Source organism: Canis lupus, chromosome 11 (assembly GCF_048164855.1).
Source record: "Canis lupus baileyi chromosome 11, mCanLup2.hap1, whole genome shotgun sequence".
Lineage (NCBI taxonomy): Eukaryota > Metazoa > Chordata > Mammalia > Carnivora > Canidae > Canis > Canis lupus.
The window spans coordinates 65,116,443-65,130,973 of NC_132848.1; the positions used below are offsets into that span (position 1 = coordinate 65,116,443).

The 14,531-nt window shown below is 45.8% G+C and overlaps 1 long non-coding RNA gene across 1 annotated transcript; it reads right to left on the reverse strand.

The window, feature by feature from the left end:
• Nucleotides 1-3,797: 3,797 nt before the first annotated feature.
• LOC140600332 (uncharacterized) lies at nt 3,798-13,712 on the reverse strand. Its single transcript, XR_012003602.1, has 3 exons — nt 13,472-13,712; nt 12,946-13,074; nt 3,798-4,017 (listed from the first exon to the last, which is right to left on the reverse strand). It is a non-coding gene; the product is annotated as an uncharacterized lncRNA (long non-coding RNA).
• Nucleotides 13,713-14,531: the final 819 nt, after the last annotated feature.

A 14,531-nucleotide genomic window follows, 5' to 3' on the forward strand; every position in this document is an offset into this window, starting at 1 on the left:
TGCCAGAGATTCAGGAGACTTCCATCAGAAAATATTCCTAGTATGGAGGTTAATGTTGCCCTGCAGCCACTCTGGACAAAGGACAGTAGCTGGCTAGCTACAGACTGACCTGTAGGTAGGATGAAGCCGCCTTGTGGCCGATGATCATTTTGAGTGGCTGGGGTCAAAGTTTCTGCTTTGTTCCTATGTTGAATAACAATGCTTCTGCTTTGTATTAAAAGTAAAACCAGCTCTGTTTTTAAAAGGTCTGTATTTTGTTATTGTAATACATTCCTATTTCCCTCTTTTTTAAAAATGAGAAATACCTAGTGAATTTTATCAAATGCTATTTCAGCATTTGTTGAAATCATTGTATTTTTCATTGTTTAATCCAGTGATGTAGGTGGATTACTATTAATACTTGCCTCTGTGTCAAGCATTTCTATCATTCTTGGGATAAAGGCTCTTCGGTCATGGTGTAGTGTTTCCCATAATATCCTAGTGAATACCATTTTATATATATATATATATATACACACATTTTATACACACACACACACACACATATTTTTAAAATTGAATTTATTTAAACAAAAACAGTTTACCCTTTTCCCTACCTTTTCTCCCTGCTTCTGGCAACCACTGATCTCTTCTCTGTATCTGCGAGTTTGATTATTGATTGATTCTACGTATAAGAGAGATCATATGGTATTTGTCTTTCTCTGTCTGATGTATTTCACTGACCATAATGCCCTTGATAAGATGTCTTGTATATTTTTATGTAAGATTTGTGGATGGCTTGTATCTATCGGGGAGTGTTTCTTATAGCAGTGCTTCTGAAATTTTTCTTATTATTTTGCACCTTAGGGGAACTCTTAAGCATTTTTTTTCCTTAACTGTGCTTCCATGTAATTTCAATTGCACATATAGGCTATATATCAGTACATATATATGTTATATGTATATCTGCACTTTCTACATTAAAGAGAGGACTTTTTTTAGCCCCCTCCAGAACCAAATTGCTCCGTTGGAATGCATGGGGATATCACTGCCCTTAGAACACATGGCCACTCAAGTCTATTCTTTATTCCTGCATTATGTTTATTAGATTTCAGGATTAAGCCATATGGAGGTTTACGTCTTGGTGCGACCTATGCAAAAGGCCATAATTTTCAAGGTTCAGAAATGAGATATAGCAGAGACACTTTAAGGCCAATACATTTTAGTAAAGACCAAGTCTGTTTTTCAGCTCCTCCCTGACCATCCTATAAAAACAGACCAAGAATTACATTTGATCTTTGTCATCACTAACACAATCAGCCTCAGAACTTTCCAATTTCAGTTTAATCCATCTCTAGAGAGCTCTCACCAAGCAAGACTTCATCAGGTGTAGCCCACGATCCCTTTCTTCACAGCATCAATCATAGACAGGCCCTTTAGTGTATGACTCAGAATATCTGTAATGGTTTTGCAAGTGACAGGAGAGGAGACCAAAGGGCAAGGGCCTACAAAGTCGCTAGAGCCCCGAAGCTGAAGGTATTGCACATACGGCCTTAGCGGGAGAGCATGACAGCCAGGGACAGCAAGATTCCATTGAGACAGCTCCTTGTCAAACCAAGAAAGTAAAGCCAAGGATTGGGAGCATAGTAGCTGGGTTTAAATTGAGGGAGAAGAAGTGGAGGGCAGAGGTTGGAGTTGCAAGCTGAGCTGTAGATTGGTATATAACAATGGATATTAAGGCACATAAGGATGAGAATTGGAGGCTTTGTTCTTAAAGGTTTATTTTGCCCGCCACATGTGCCTCTTTTGGATCTTCAGTCTTGGAGATGGAACTCCTGTTTGCCACTTTTCAAGGTAGGTAATGAGCCTTTGAACATTTGGGAGGGTTTAGGATGCACCCATATTGTGGTGGATGCACCCAAGGTGACTTCCAATGAGTAATGTTCCTGTATAATCAATCCCCTCCTATCAAATGCCAGTGGAACCCGTGATTCTTCTTCTAACTCATATACCATCGCTAAGGTGATGAGATGTATTTGGTTTCATTCATCACATAAGACTGTCTAAGTAGACTGGAAAGATTCTGTTGTTGGCCTTGAAGAAGCAAATTGCCATGCTGTGAGCTACCTATGGGAGGGCCACATGGGAAGGAATTGCAGGTGGCCTTAGGACCTGAGGATAGCCAACAGTCGTAAGAAGCAGGGCCCTCAGTCATACAGCTACTGGGAAATGAATTCTACCAACAACCAGTGAGCTTGGAAGTAGATTTTTTCCTCAGTCAAGCCTCGAGATGAGAACATGGTGCAGCCAACACCTTGAGTGTCACCTGTGAAACTCTGAGCCATGGGCCATATGGCCCAACTAAGCTGTACCCAGGCTCCTGAGTCAGGGAAACTATAAGATAATAAATTTGGATTGTTTTAAGCCACTGAGTTTGTGATGATTACACAGCAATAAAAAACTAACATACACACACACACCTGGACACTTCTAGTTGAATAACTTTCCACATGTCTTCCCCCTTCTTACATTATTATTTTAATATATATTAGATGAAGTTTGGAGTTTTATATTATAAAAAATTATTTTTATTTGTATGTTCAAATGTTAGCATATATATTTTTCTTTTCTTTATTTATTTATTTTAGCATATATTTTTATGTTCTAATTTCTATTTAAATTTTTAGATAGTGGTTGGTGTCTCCTTTTGCACATCAAATGTCATTGAATTATGACTTGACTTTTAAATACTTGGCTTTTGGTTTTATTTATTGAGCCTATGAAATTATTTTCCACTTTCAGAATTATCTCCTTCTATTTTTATCATATTTTTTCCTCTTTATTTTTTTAAAAGATTTTTGTTTATTTGTCTTAGAGAGATAGAGCATGCATGGGAGTGGAGAGGGGGGCAGAAGGAGAGGGAGAAAATCCCAAGTAGACTGCACTAAGTGCAGAGCTGGAGGCTGAGGTGGACGCCCAACTGGGGGCCAGTGCAGGGCTCCTTCCCAAGACCCTGAGATCCTGACCTGAGCCAAAACTAAGAGTCAGACACTTAACTGACTGAATCACCCAGGGGCCCCTATTCTTTTTCCTCTTTAGTTTGGCTTGTCTTCCTATTCTTTTCTAATATCTTCAGTTGAATTATTTATAAAATGTTCTCTTTTTATCAACCACCAAAACAGAGAACACTTTAAATCATAAAATTTCCTGAAAGTACTGCTGTTGGACACACTCCACAGAGATTACTGTGGCCTATTTCAATCATTATCGTTTTCTGAATAAACTCCTTTTGTGTTCTTGAGCTCCTTTCCAATTCAATTATTGATTTAGTATGAATTTTTAAATTTCCAAGTAGTTGGTTTATTTTTTATTTGTTTTGGTAGTCGCTTTATATTTCATTTTATTGTAGCCAGAGAACTTAGCATGTACATTTCTGATCTTTTTGAACTAGTTGGGAGGATGTTTGTGGCCTGATTGATATATGAGACCATATGGGCAACTGATGTGGACAGTTGGAAATCCGACATAGTACAAGTTGTCCGTTGATTCTATCTCAAGATACTTTTTCTCAGCTGGGATAGCCTTGAGGTCCAAACTAAGGGCTGAGGAACATCCATGGATATAGTTACTAGGGTTCCAGGCAGAGCTTAGCAGGGTACCACTCAAACAACTTACAAGTTACTGAAATAGGTAAGATAATAGCTGGTATGACAGGCCAGAGATATGGAGAAATGGTATGTCACCTACACAACGAGGTAGAGGTCCAACTGTAAGCAAGCAGAGAAGTCAAAGAGGGAGTAGAAAGAAAGGCAGATGGATCTCATTGAACATCTTTATACTATGTAGGATTTGGGTTGGTTGCCCACAGCACAAAATTCTAATAACAGTAATTTAAATAGCTAAGGATTCTAAGACATCTGGCAGTCCAGGGCTGGAATCGTGGCTTCACAGAGTCATCAGGCACTCCCATTTCTTCACTCTTTCTTCTCTGCCAGTCTCAGAATTGACTGCTGGAGCTCAGCTACCATATCTGTATTCCTGGAACAGGAATTAAAAAGGGAAAAGGATGAAACCTCACCTCCAGCTGAAGCAACACTCTGGAAATCTTCCTGGAAAAAAAATCTTCCTGGAAGCTCTGCATTTCCATTTCCATTTTTTTTTGGCCAGAGGTCATATGACCAGTCCTAACTACAAGGAAAGCTGGGAAATGCCATCCTTTAGCTGAGTGCATTACTACCCCGAACGAAATCAAAACCATCTGTTTACTAGGGGAGACTAGGGGAGACTAGATAGTGGGTGGGCAGCTAGCAGTCTCTGCCACATTCCCCAAAGTGGAAACCATGCCTGGTCTACCCGGACTTTCCCAATTCCAGGCACACTGTGGGCCTTTTGTAAATGGCTATTGACTTAGACTGGGTGGTTTAGAAAGTTAAGTCTGGATTCATTTTAAGTAGAGTGGTGCAGAGGACGTTTCTTGTATTTACTTCTTAATTGCCTTTAGCTGAAAATAATCTTTCTCTACACTTCAAGGTCAAGAACAGCACACTGCAGCAAAGCATGAAGTTAGGAGGAGCCTGGATACTTGGTAACTTCCACAGGCTTTGCATTGGCCCTGGAGGTTTTGTGCCAGACATCTTGTTACTTGGGGGAAATATTCCATTGTCTTCAGCTGCCATGTTTACATTTCTATTATTGTGCAATTGAATTCAAGCCTAACTGAGGATAGGACAGCAAAATCTCTTAGGACAATGGTGTTTTCTGGAATGAAATTTCCTTGTTTTTATGCCCATTTTTGCTTATTTTGTAACTATACATTGAGGTCATATATGCTCACTGTCCCTAGCACTTTACTATTAAGCATATCCTTTCCATTATATGATGGTCTTTCTGATGATCTTTCTCATTCTTTTGAGTATTTTTTGCTTTTATTTGGTAGGTGGTGAAAAGCAGAAAACCAAAACCAAGACAAAACCAACAACAACAAAAAACAAAAACCGTCACAGAAGAGAGTTAAAAATTCTGAGTGTTGCTAGTACTAAATATGGAAAAGTGGTTTTTGTTTTTCTTATTGGTTATCTTTAGAAATTATAATTGGATGAAGAAATAAATGAATGGATACCCAACTAGCCAAATTTTTCATTTTAACGGAATTACTAAATTAGTAGATCTAGAGAATAGCATAATACGATGTATCATGTTTTAGCAAGAGATTGGACAGACACCATTCTTTGGACCAGATGGAAGAATGTAAACCATATGATCATGTAGTTTAATGCATATTCATCTGATTTCCTAGATAGATCTGGAGAATATAGATTTCTGGGAAACAAAACTTTTAACTTCACGTCTTTATCTACCTGTGATGTACAAACTTCCTATGATCCTGGATCCAAACTTAAGCTGCCACAAATCTTACGACATTTAATTAACTGGCCTTGAGAGAGATTAGTTACTATGAGGAAAAGATATACATACACTGGGAAAGTGCATGATAAAGCACTCTAAGTAATGGTCAAAACACACATCAGTCAACTAACTTAAGGGAGCGCCTGGGTGGCTCAGTGGGATAAGCATCTGACTCTTGGTTTCAGCTTAGGTCATGATCTCACAATTGTGGGATTGAGCCCCACATAGGGCTCTATGCTCAGCATGGAGTCTGCTTCAGATTCTCTCCCTCACCGTCTCCCTCCTGCTCTCTCTCAAATAAAATCTGTTTTTTAAAAAAAGTAGTCATGGGATGCCTGCATGGCTCAGCGGTTGGGTGTCTGCCTTTGGCTCAGGGCATGATCCCGCAGTCCCTGGATCAAGTCCCACATCAGGCTCCCTACATGAATCCTGCTTCTCCCTCTGTCTCTGCCTCTCTCTCTCTGTTTCTCATGAATAAATAAAATCTTTTTTAAATTTTTAAAAAAATTTTTTAAAAAGTAGCCATAAAGGAATGGAAATCTTTCTCGTGTCTTTTTCCCCCCAGTTTTATTGAGAAATAATTGACATACATCACTATAAACTTAAGGTATGTAGCATGATGGTTTGATGGGCATATTGCCAAATGATTGCCACAATAGGTTCAGCTAACATCCATCCTCATAGAAATACAATAAAAAGAAAAGAAGAAAAAAAGGAAAACCATTTTCTCCTGGCAATGAGAACTCTTGGGATTTACCCTCTTAACAACTTTCTTGTATACCTTACGGCATTGTTAGCTCTTGTCATCATGTTGTACATTACATCCCTAGTACTTATTTCTCTTATGACTGGAAGTTTGTACCTTTTGACCACCTTCCTCCAAATCCCCCACCCCTGCACCCCAACCTCTGGTAACTGCGAATCTGATCTCAAGTTTGATTTTTTTTTTATTAAGTTAATTGCCCATTACTGCTGAAAAAAAATATGACTTAGCATACATACTTACTTGCAAGGTACAAATAAACAAAGGACATAATGGAAAAGAGGCAAGGAAATATAAAAATTGAAACAAAATATGAACCCAGGAAATGACTAAACATAATGGTAAGTGAATGGAGTCATAATTCTTCTACTAAAAACAAGAACCTCAGTTCAGACTGAAAAATACAATCCATTAGTAAATTAATTATGAAGTGCGCTCAAATGTTTTTTAAAAAAAAGACAAAATCCAGAAAGTTAGATGAATATTTCCATCAAAATCCAACAGAAGGAAAAGAAGATTTCCAGAATCAATAATGCCCTCTGAGGGTTCTTCTTCTCTGTCCAATTCTCAGGAAAGAGCCCACCCACCCCCAAATGCACGGCTCTGTGGTGTGCTGCAAGGGGGATTTTTTTTTTTTTTTTTGCAAGGGGGTTTTTAATGAGTCCCCAGAGACTCCCATGTGTAGTGGGTACAAATCTCAGTCGGCAAACGCAAGTGATGAAGAGACCTAAACTTCTGTTTTCCTTAATACAACTGGACGTCTAATACAGGCTCCCATTCCAATCAAGGAGTCCTGATCTTCAGCCTAGCTATTTGGAATCTGCCCCCCACCCCCTTTGGGTTGTGTGGTTCTGGAGGACTTCCTGTGGCATGGGGGTGGAGCAGGGCAGATGCTCCTTGGTTGCTATGGAGATGCAGGGTCCCTCAGGACTGGGCATCTCTCTACCTCTGGGCTGCTCTTGAGTGCCTGCAAAATCCCTCTGCCAGGCCTCAACAAGCTGTACGCGCTCCTCCCTTCTCCTGAGTTTTACTACCTCCTTGACTTGGATTCTCTCTGGAAAGTGAGGCACATGGCCTCCTGCTCTCAGATCCTACACATTAATTTGAGATTTTGCTCTTTCCTTGGGGCTCAGCTCAGGATAGAGGTCCCTGAATCCTTTTGTTCATGATCATTAACATCTAAGCCAGAGGAAGCAAATTAGTAGCATGCAGGTCAAATCCAGTCCAGCAGGTATTTTGTCTGGCTCAGAGGGTATTTAAAGATTCTTTTGAAAAGATTGTGAACATTTTTTTTTTTTTTGAAGTAGAGCTTTAGCTTTTAGATCCAACTACCAGTTACCAGCAAATGCAGAAAACAGAGAAGCATGTTAAATGACACCAGGAAAATCCAGACTGTAGGAAATCATGTGACAAAAGATCTGGCTTTAACAAATGCGTTGCAAGGGACAAAAAGATGGGGATCAACCTGTAGATTAAAAGAAACTTAAAAGCACCAATTGCTTGCAATGCATGTACTTTGGATCCTGTTTCTAACAAACTGTAGAAAATAAAGTAATATAAAATAAACATGACGCTCACGAGAAAAGTAAAATTTAACACTGACAGGCTACTTGATCTGAAATTATCGGGGTTTGTTTAGTTATGATACTGTGTTATATTTAGAAATGAGTCCTTATCTTTACAAGGAAAATGGTGTGTCTGGGACTTACTTCAAAATAATTGAAGATAGGGGGAAGTGGGTGGGGTTATAGATGAAACAAAATTGTCCGTGAGTCCATAATTAGGGAAACTCAGTGGTGAGTACAAGGAAGTTCATTAAACTATTTTGTTTATTTTTAAATATGTTTGAAGTTTTCTATAGTAACATTTTTTTTAAAGGGGAGCTTCCACACAAAAAATTTGATTTTAGATTCTCTTGAAAAAATGGAAAGACCTGGCAACATGAGGATAGACCTCCATATTGCAGCCAGAGTTGAGAAGTGTTGGGAGAAGGTGGCATCCAGGGAAACCGTCCCTGCCACGCGCTGCTGTCCTGAAACCTGGCTCACTTCCTGTGTTTAGGGTACCTGTCTCAGCTATCAGTGTTCTGGTCTGCAAGTGGTAGGAACTTGCCTTTCAACACTCCTCACCCAGCTCACCCCCTGTTTTTCAAGTGGGGCTGTTCAAGGGGGTACCTTCTTTTCCTCTCCCTTTTGTGATGTTTTTCCCTGAAATCACTTTTCTGTGCTGTGAATCCTTTCTGGCCCTCCAAGAGTCTAGGATTTTGAAACTCAAAAGCCAGAAGCAAACACTTGTGCCTCCTCCTCATCTTCTGCTTTTGGCCATTACATCCCTTTCTGAGGAAGTGAGAACAGAACAGCCTGACACTGAATGGTGGACACAACAGATGGGGATGGAAAGGGAAAATTTGGTTAAGATGTAGATATAGGCCTTATACACATCAGATTGTCAAATTTTAAAAAGTTGGATAATATCAAGTGCTGCCAAAGATGGAGGACAACAAAGTCTCATGGGAATGTTAACTGCTGTGACTTTCTGGGAAACAGTTTGGAAGCGTTAAGTGAAACACTACAGGTAGGTCCTACAACCCAGCTCTCCTGGATGCTGAGCCTAAAGAAACTCTTGTCCAAGCCCCCAAAGAGACACATGTGAATATGTAATAGGATTTGGAAACACCTAGAAGTTCATTAATAGGAAAGCAGATAAATAAAATGTTATATGAAATGATGAGTACTATTCAGCAGATGAAAGAAATGCTCTGGTCCATCTTGACTCATATCAACTTGGAGCCATCTCAAAATCTCATCATCTTGACCAGACAAGAGTTAGAAGAGAATGATATATATATATCATACATGCTGACCACTTCAGCTTATTTTTTAAAAATATGTACAAAATAATACCAATACTGGATCTGGATGCAAATAGGAATACGGATTAGCAGGACACACAGGATCTTAGCAATGGTTAAGAGGAAGAAAATGAGGCTGGGGGTGGGACAGAGGGGAAGGGGGAAAAAGTAAAATAAAAGTGAGACCTTCATATGCTAATAAAGTTGATGTGCCTTGAACCAAGAAGTATGACTAATTCATTCTCAGTACATGAGTTTTCAGAAAACAGAAAACCAAAACAAAACAGTTAATATTTAAAATATTAACTTGATGCATGTGGAAACAGCATGTGAGTGAGTAGCTATGAATAACCAGAAGGCTAACGCATGCCCAGAGGTGGCAGGGAGAGCTCTCACTTAGGGATCTAGGCAGAATGGGCCCAGACAGTGGCCTTGGGCTACTCCAAGGGACGTCACGTGTCCCCAAACCTTCAGTCCCCTGTAATTCTCTCCAACAGTTGATCTCATTCTAGAGTCACCCTGTTATGGCCTTGAGTCACTTAATCACAGACATTCACCTCCGGTCAGCACTGTTGGCTGCTCTCAGGGAACCCGCTGGGTCACAGAGATTGTCACCATGGAGTGGTTTCAACCTGTGGATAGCCCCACACTCCTCTAGTAAAGTCAAGATATCCTGAGGACAAATACTCCTGCAGCTCCTCCCCCACCCCCTTTTTTTGAGCACCTTTAATACTGAAAGCTATTTCTCAAACAGTGTGTTGTATGATAGAGACTAGAACTCTCCAGTGTACTGTGGTTGGGCTGTGGAGGGGCAGAGGACAGTGGTTTGTTTTGCTTGAAGCCCCACTCTTGGGAATGAAGGGGAGAAAGAAAGGTGATGCATTACTACTGTCTCCTGAGCCTATCCTCCTCCTCTCTCTCCCTCTTGCCCACCCTCCTTTCCTTTTACAAACATATATTTAGTGGGAGTATGCACCAGGCACTGGGCTGGGCACCATACAATATGAATCTGACACTGTTGCCTTGCCCTCAAGAAGATTCAAGTCTAGTGGGGGAGCAAGCGGTGAGTGGGGTCAAACACGGTAGAGATCTGTGGGAGGTGAGGATGCTTTGAGACCACAGAAGAGGACAGCTTCATCAGATGAGGGATTGGGAATGGCTTATTGGAGGCAGTGCTCCTTGAGCCGAGTCTGAAAGGATAAACAGTGACCAAGAAGAGGAAGATTGAGGGAAAGGTATTCCTGCCGGAGGGAAGAGCATATGCAATGGCTGGGAGGCACGAGATAGCAGGAAACGGCGCGAAGCTAACAGTAGTTTCCCATATCTGGACTTGGAACTCAGGAAGGGTCTTGGGTGATAGGACTTAACTCATGTCCCTGAAGCCTGCAGAACTGCCTCAGCCCCATTATGTCTGTTCCTCTATAATCTTGGGCCAATATCTTATAGTTAAAAAATTGCATGTTTCCCTATTACTGTTGCTGCTGTTGTTATTGTTTTTTTAATTATTATTTTTGTATGAAGGTTTTATTTCTTGGTCTTGACTGAGAGAAGGGCCCATGAACCCTGTGCTTCTCCCACCTGGTGTCTTGCCTGTAGCCTTTGCCATGGGGATGACTCATGGGGACGACTCATGACCCAATTCTGAGTGGGTATGCTTGGGGCAGTGGGTAGGAGCCCCAAATCCCACTCCAGAGGGATGGATTTTTGTCTGAGAGTCTTCTACAAGGGTGTACCTGAGCTGGGCTGACACCTGGGCCAGCGCCCAGGTGAACATTCTTCTGGGACAGTGTTTCAGAGAGCCTCCAAGATGGTGCCCAATGCCCCCCACCTCCTGGTTTTCCTGGCCTCGTGTAGTGTCCCACATTATATCAGGGCTGACCTGTATGGGCATCAAGACAATGGCAGTGACCGAACACGCCTTTAAGCCTCGCCCAGTAAAGACATTATGACTTCTGCATTAGCTTCTGTCTTGGGCTGCTCACTCAGAGGGAAGCTAGTGCCACCTCATACAGTCACACAAGCAGCCCTATCACAGTCCGTGCCGTGGCGACTGAGGTTCCCCGCCAACAGCTGTGAGAGGAGGCCTCTCAGATGCGGACCCTACAGCCCCAGCCAAGCCTTGGGCTGACGACAACCCCATTCAACACATCGATCGCGACCTCGTGAGAGGCCTTGAGCCGGAACCACCCAGCTTAGCTGCTTCCAAGTTCCTGACTCTTAGATACTGTTAGAGATGATAAATGTTTATTGTTTAAGCCGAGATAGATGTTTTAGGGTAGTTTGTTACACAGCCATGGGTCACTAGCACACCGCAGTTGGCAACGCTGGGGGGCTTGTCCAGCTTGTGTCGGGGAGGCCTCCTGACTTGGGTTTTGCCTCCCCTGCTAAGCAGAAGTGTTAGGGCTCCCAAAAGGCCACATCCACTCACCCCGATTCCTTCCCTCACGCCTTCTCCCTCCACAGGTACTTCCCAGGAAGGGACCCACAACCCAACAGCAGATGCATAGAAGCCTCGTCTGGACTCCCCTTAGCATAGAGCTTTAGGAGACCAGCTGCCCACCCTACCCCCAGCCCTCCAGGGAAGCCTCCGTCAGGGAGGCAGGGATATGGGGCACAGGGACATTCCTGGAGAAACTGTGTATACATTCCTCATCGAACCTTCCATCCCTTGAAGCCCTAACCACTGCCCCTCCTTTGGTTAAACTGGTATATACACCTCTACCTCTGGTTTTCCAGTGAGTTACCCATTACTCGGTGCTCCCGCACTAGTGTGTGACGCACTTGGCCTTTTGTCCTATTAATCTGGTCTCTACTCCCACCCCTCAGACCTAAGTTGGTAGAGGGAAAGGCTTTCCTCCCAACACACGGAAATCAAAGAAGTCCCCAGGGGCTGTCGAATGGGAAGTTCCGAAGCCCCCTGCGCTGAATTTTCTGTCTGGGCGAAGGAGGTTGACTTTAAGAGCAACGAGCTCTGTAGGGGGGATCCCCGGAGATCCGCATGCACGCAGCCCCTAACCCCTGGCGCAGATGCCCAGGGGCCCGTGGAAACACACCTTCCGGGTGGAGGTCACAGCAGGGGCAACTTCTGACTTAAAGAAGCCTGAGTCCCCTGGTCTGTGGCCTCTGCCTTTTGGGTTTTGACTTATTTAACGAATACTTACTTCCTACTTGCCATGTGCCAGACTCTGTGCTAAGCACTTTACATATGTTAAGTCACTGAATCCCCATAATGACCCTAAGAGGTAAATGCTCTTAATGCCTTCATTTAACAGATGCGGATCCTAAGGCCCAGAGAGGTCGCCCGGTGAGTGAGGAGCAGCGCAGGGATCCGCACTCGGGGGGTCCTTGGCCCAAAGATGAGTGTTGACCCGAGGTCTGCCCCGTGGGGGCTCCGGGGCACTGTTCCTCAGCCAGGGCACCTGGGCCGGGCAGGGTTATGTGTTTGACCTGTGGCCGGGGGCCACCCGGAGGTGCACATCCAAGCAGGGCACACTCTTCCTGGGGAAGGCCGTGGCGGGTGTTCCTCTCGGAGGGCTCACCTCTGTGCTCAACCCTGAGGGTCTGGCAGGAGAGTCTCTTCTCCGTTCGTTCCTGCCTCGTCACCTTAGCTCTACCAGGTACCTGCGGGGAGGTCTCCGCACTCCCCCCATCTGCCGAGACCAAAGGTTCTCGACCCAGGGCAGTTTTGCCTCCCAGGGGACATGCGGGGATGTCCAGAGACAGTTTTGACTGTCACGACTAGCAGGCTGCTACTGGCACCTAGTGAGTGGGGGCCTGAGATGCTGCTAAACATTCTGAAACGCACAGGATGACACCTCCCGACAAAGCGTCACCTGGACCAAAACGTCAAGAGTGCAGAGGTTGAGAAACCGACCTGGGCCCAGCTCACAGCCTCCTTAAGGCTGAAGATCCCCCCTGCCCCCGGCCGCCTCCCCTGCATACAGACCTACAATGATCCGATTCCTGGTACAGCTGGGCAGTCCCGGGTTCCAGTGGGGGCTCCATGCGTCCTCACTCATCTCTTACAGGCCACCGTGGAACGTGAAAGATACAGGGTGCACACCAGCTACAAGTCCTGGTAGGATAAAATAAGGATTTTGAGGTACTGACGAAGGCCGCTGGCATTATTTTGTACCAGGCTCTGTGCTGAGCATTTTGGGTCGTGTAGTTCTCACAGGCCAGCCTTACATGCTCTTATCAGCCCTATTTCACAGACCGGGAAACTGAGGCCTAGGTTAAGGTTAAGTCACTTGCCCTAGTCACACAGCTAGTAAGTGGCAGGGCCGGGTTTGTGGCCCGGTCCTTCAAGAGGGAAGAGCAGGAGTAGAGAGAGGGGGGAGCGCTGGGCTGGCTTTTGTCCGGGGACAGTTGGGACCAGCAGGAAAGAGATGGCCCAGGAAGGAGCCCGGGCGCTTTTTATTATTTATCACAGCAGGGGAAGAATGGGAGGCTTGTTTCCAAGCTATAAATACCCTCCTTTGATGCCCGTGCATATCAGAGATAAATGAGCCACTGAGGCCTCAGGAATTAATGATGCTCCTGGTTATTGCCTCGGTTGACCTCGGATGACCTCGGGGCCGTAGCGATTCGCGTCACGGCTGCCAAGGGGCTGGGTCCGAAGGGACCGGGTTCGGGGGCCAGGGCTGCTGTGGGCGCCTTCCTGCGTCCAGGCTCGGCTCTCGTGCGAGCACAGGTGGCCCGGACCCCACTCCCCGCCCCCACCGAGCTGCTCGGGAGGGCGCAGGGCAGGAGCGGCCGCCGCCGCACGAGGGCGCCCCGCGACGCTGCCCTCCCCCTGGCGGCTCGGCCGGCCCGGAGCTGGGAGCGCCCCCGCGGGGGCTTGCGGAGCGGCCCCGGGTGCATCCCCCGCCCCGGCCTCGGGCGCGACGAGCTCGGCGGGCTCAGAGCCCTCGGCCCCGGACCCCGCGGCCGCCTCACACGACGTCCTCCGCGGGCCTCCGGCTCCAGGTGGGCGGAGTCGGGGGCGGGGCGCGGGGGGGCAGGTGGGGAGAGCGAGCCGCGAAGGTGCAGGGGGCGCCGCGGGGGCCACGGGGCGCCGGCCGCGCTCCCCCACCCCCGGCCTGCGAGCAGGGGCGCCATCTCGTGGCCGCGGCGGGGAACTACGGCCAGGCCGCGCGCTCGCGTCTCCCCCTCATTCCCTCCCCTCCTCACCCCTCTCTCTCCCTCTCCCCTTCTCTCCCTCTCCCCCTCGCCCCCCTCTCCCCTCCTCCTCTTCCCCCCTCCCCCTCTCCCTCTCTACCCCCTCCCCCTGTCCCCCTCTCCCTCTCCCCCTCTCTCCCCCTGTCCCCCTCTCCCTCTCCCCCTCTCTCTCCCTGTCACCCTCTCCCTCTCATTGCTTCACCCCTCTCCCCCTCATTCCCTTACCCCTCTCCTCCTCACCCCCTCTCTCCCTATCTCCCTTGCCCCCTCTTTCCCTCTCCCCCTCATTCCCTCACCTCCTCACCCCTCTCTCTCCTCCCCTTCTCTCCCTCTCCCCCTTACCCCCTCTCCTCACCCCCTCTCCCCCTCACC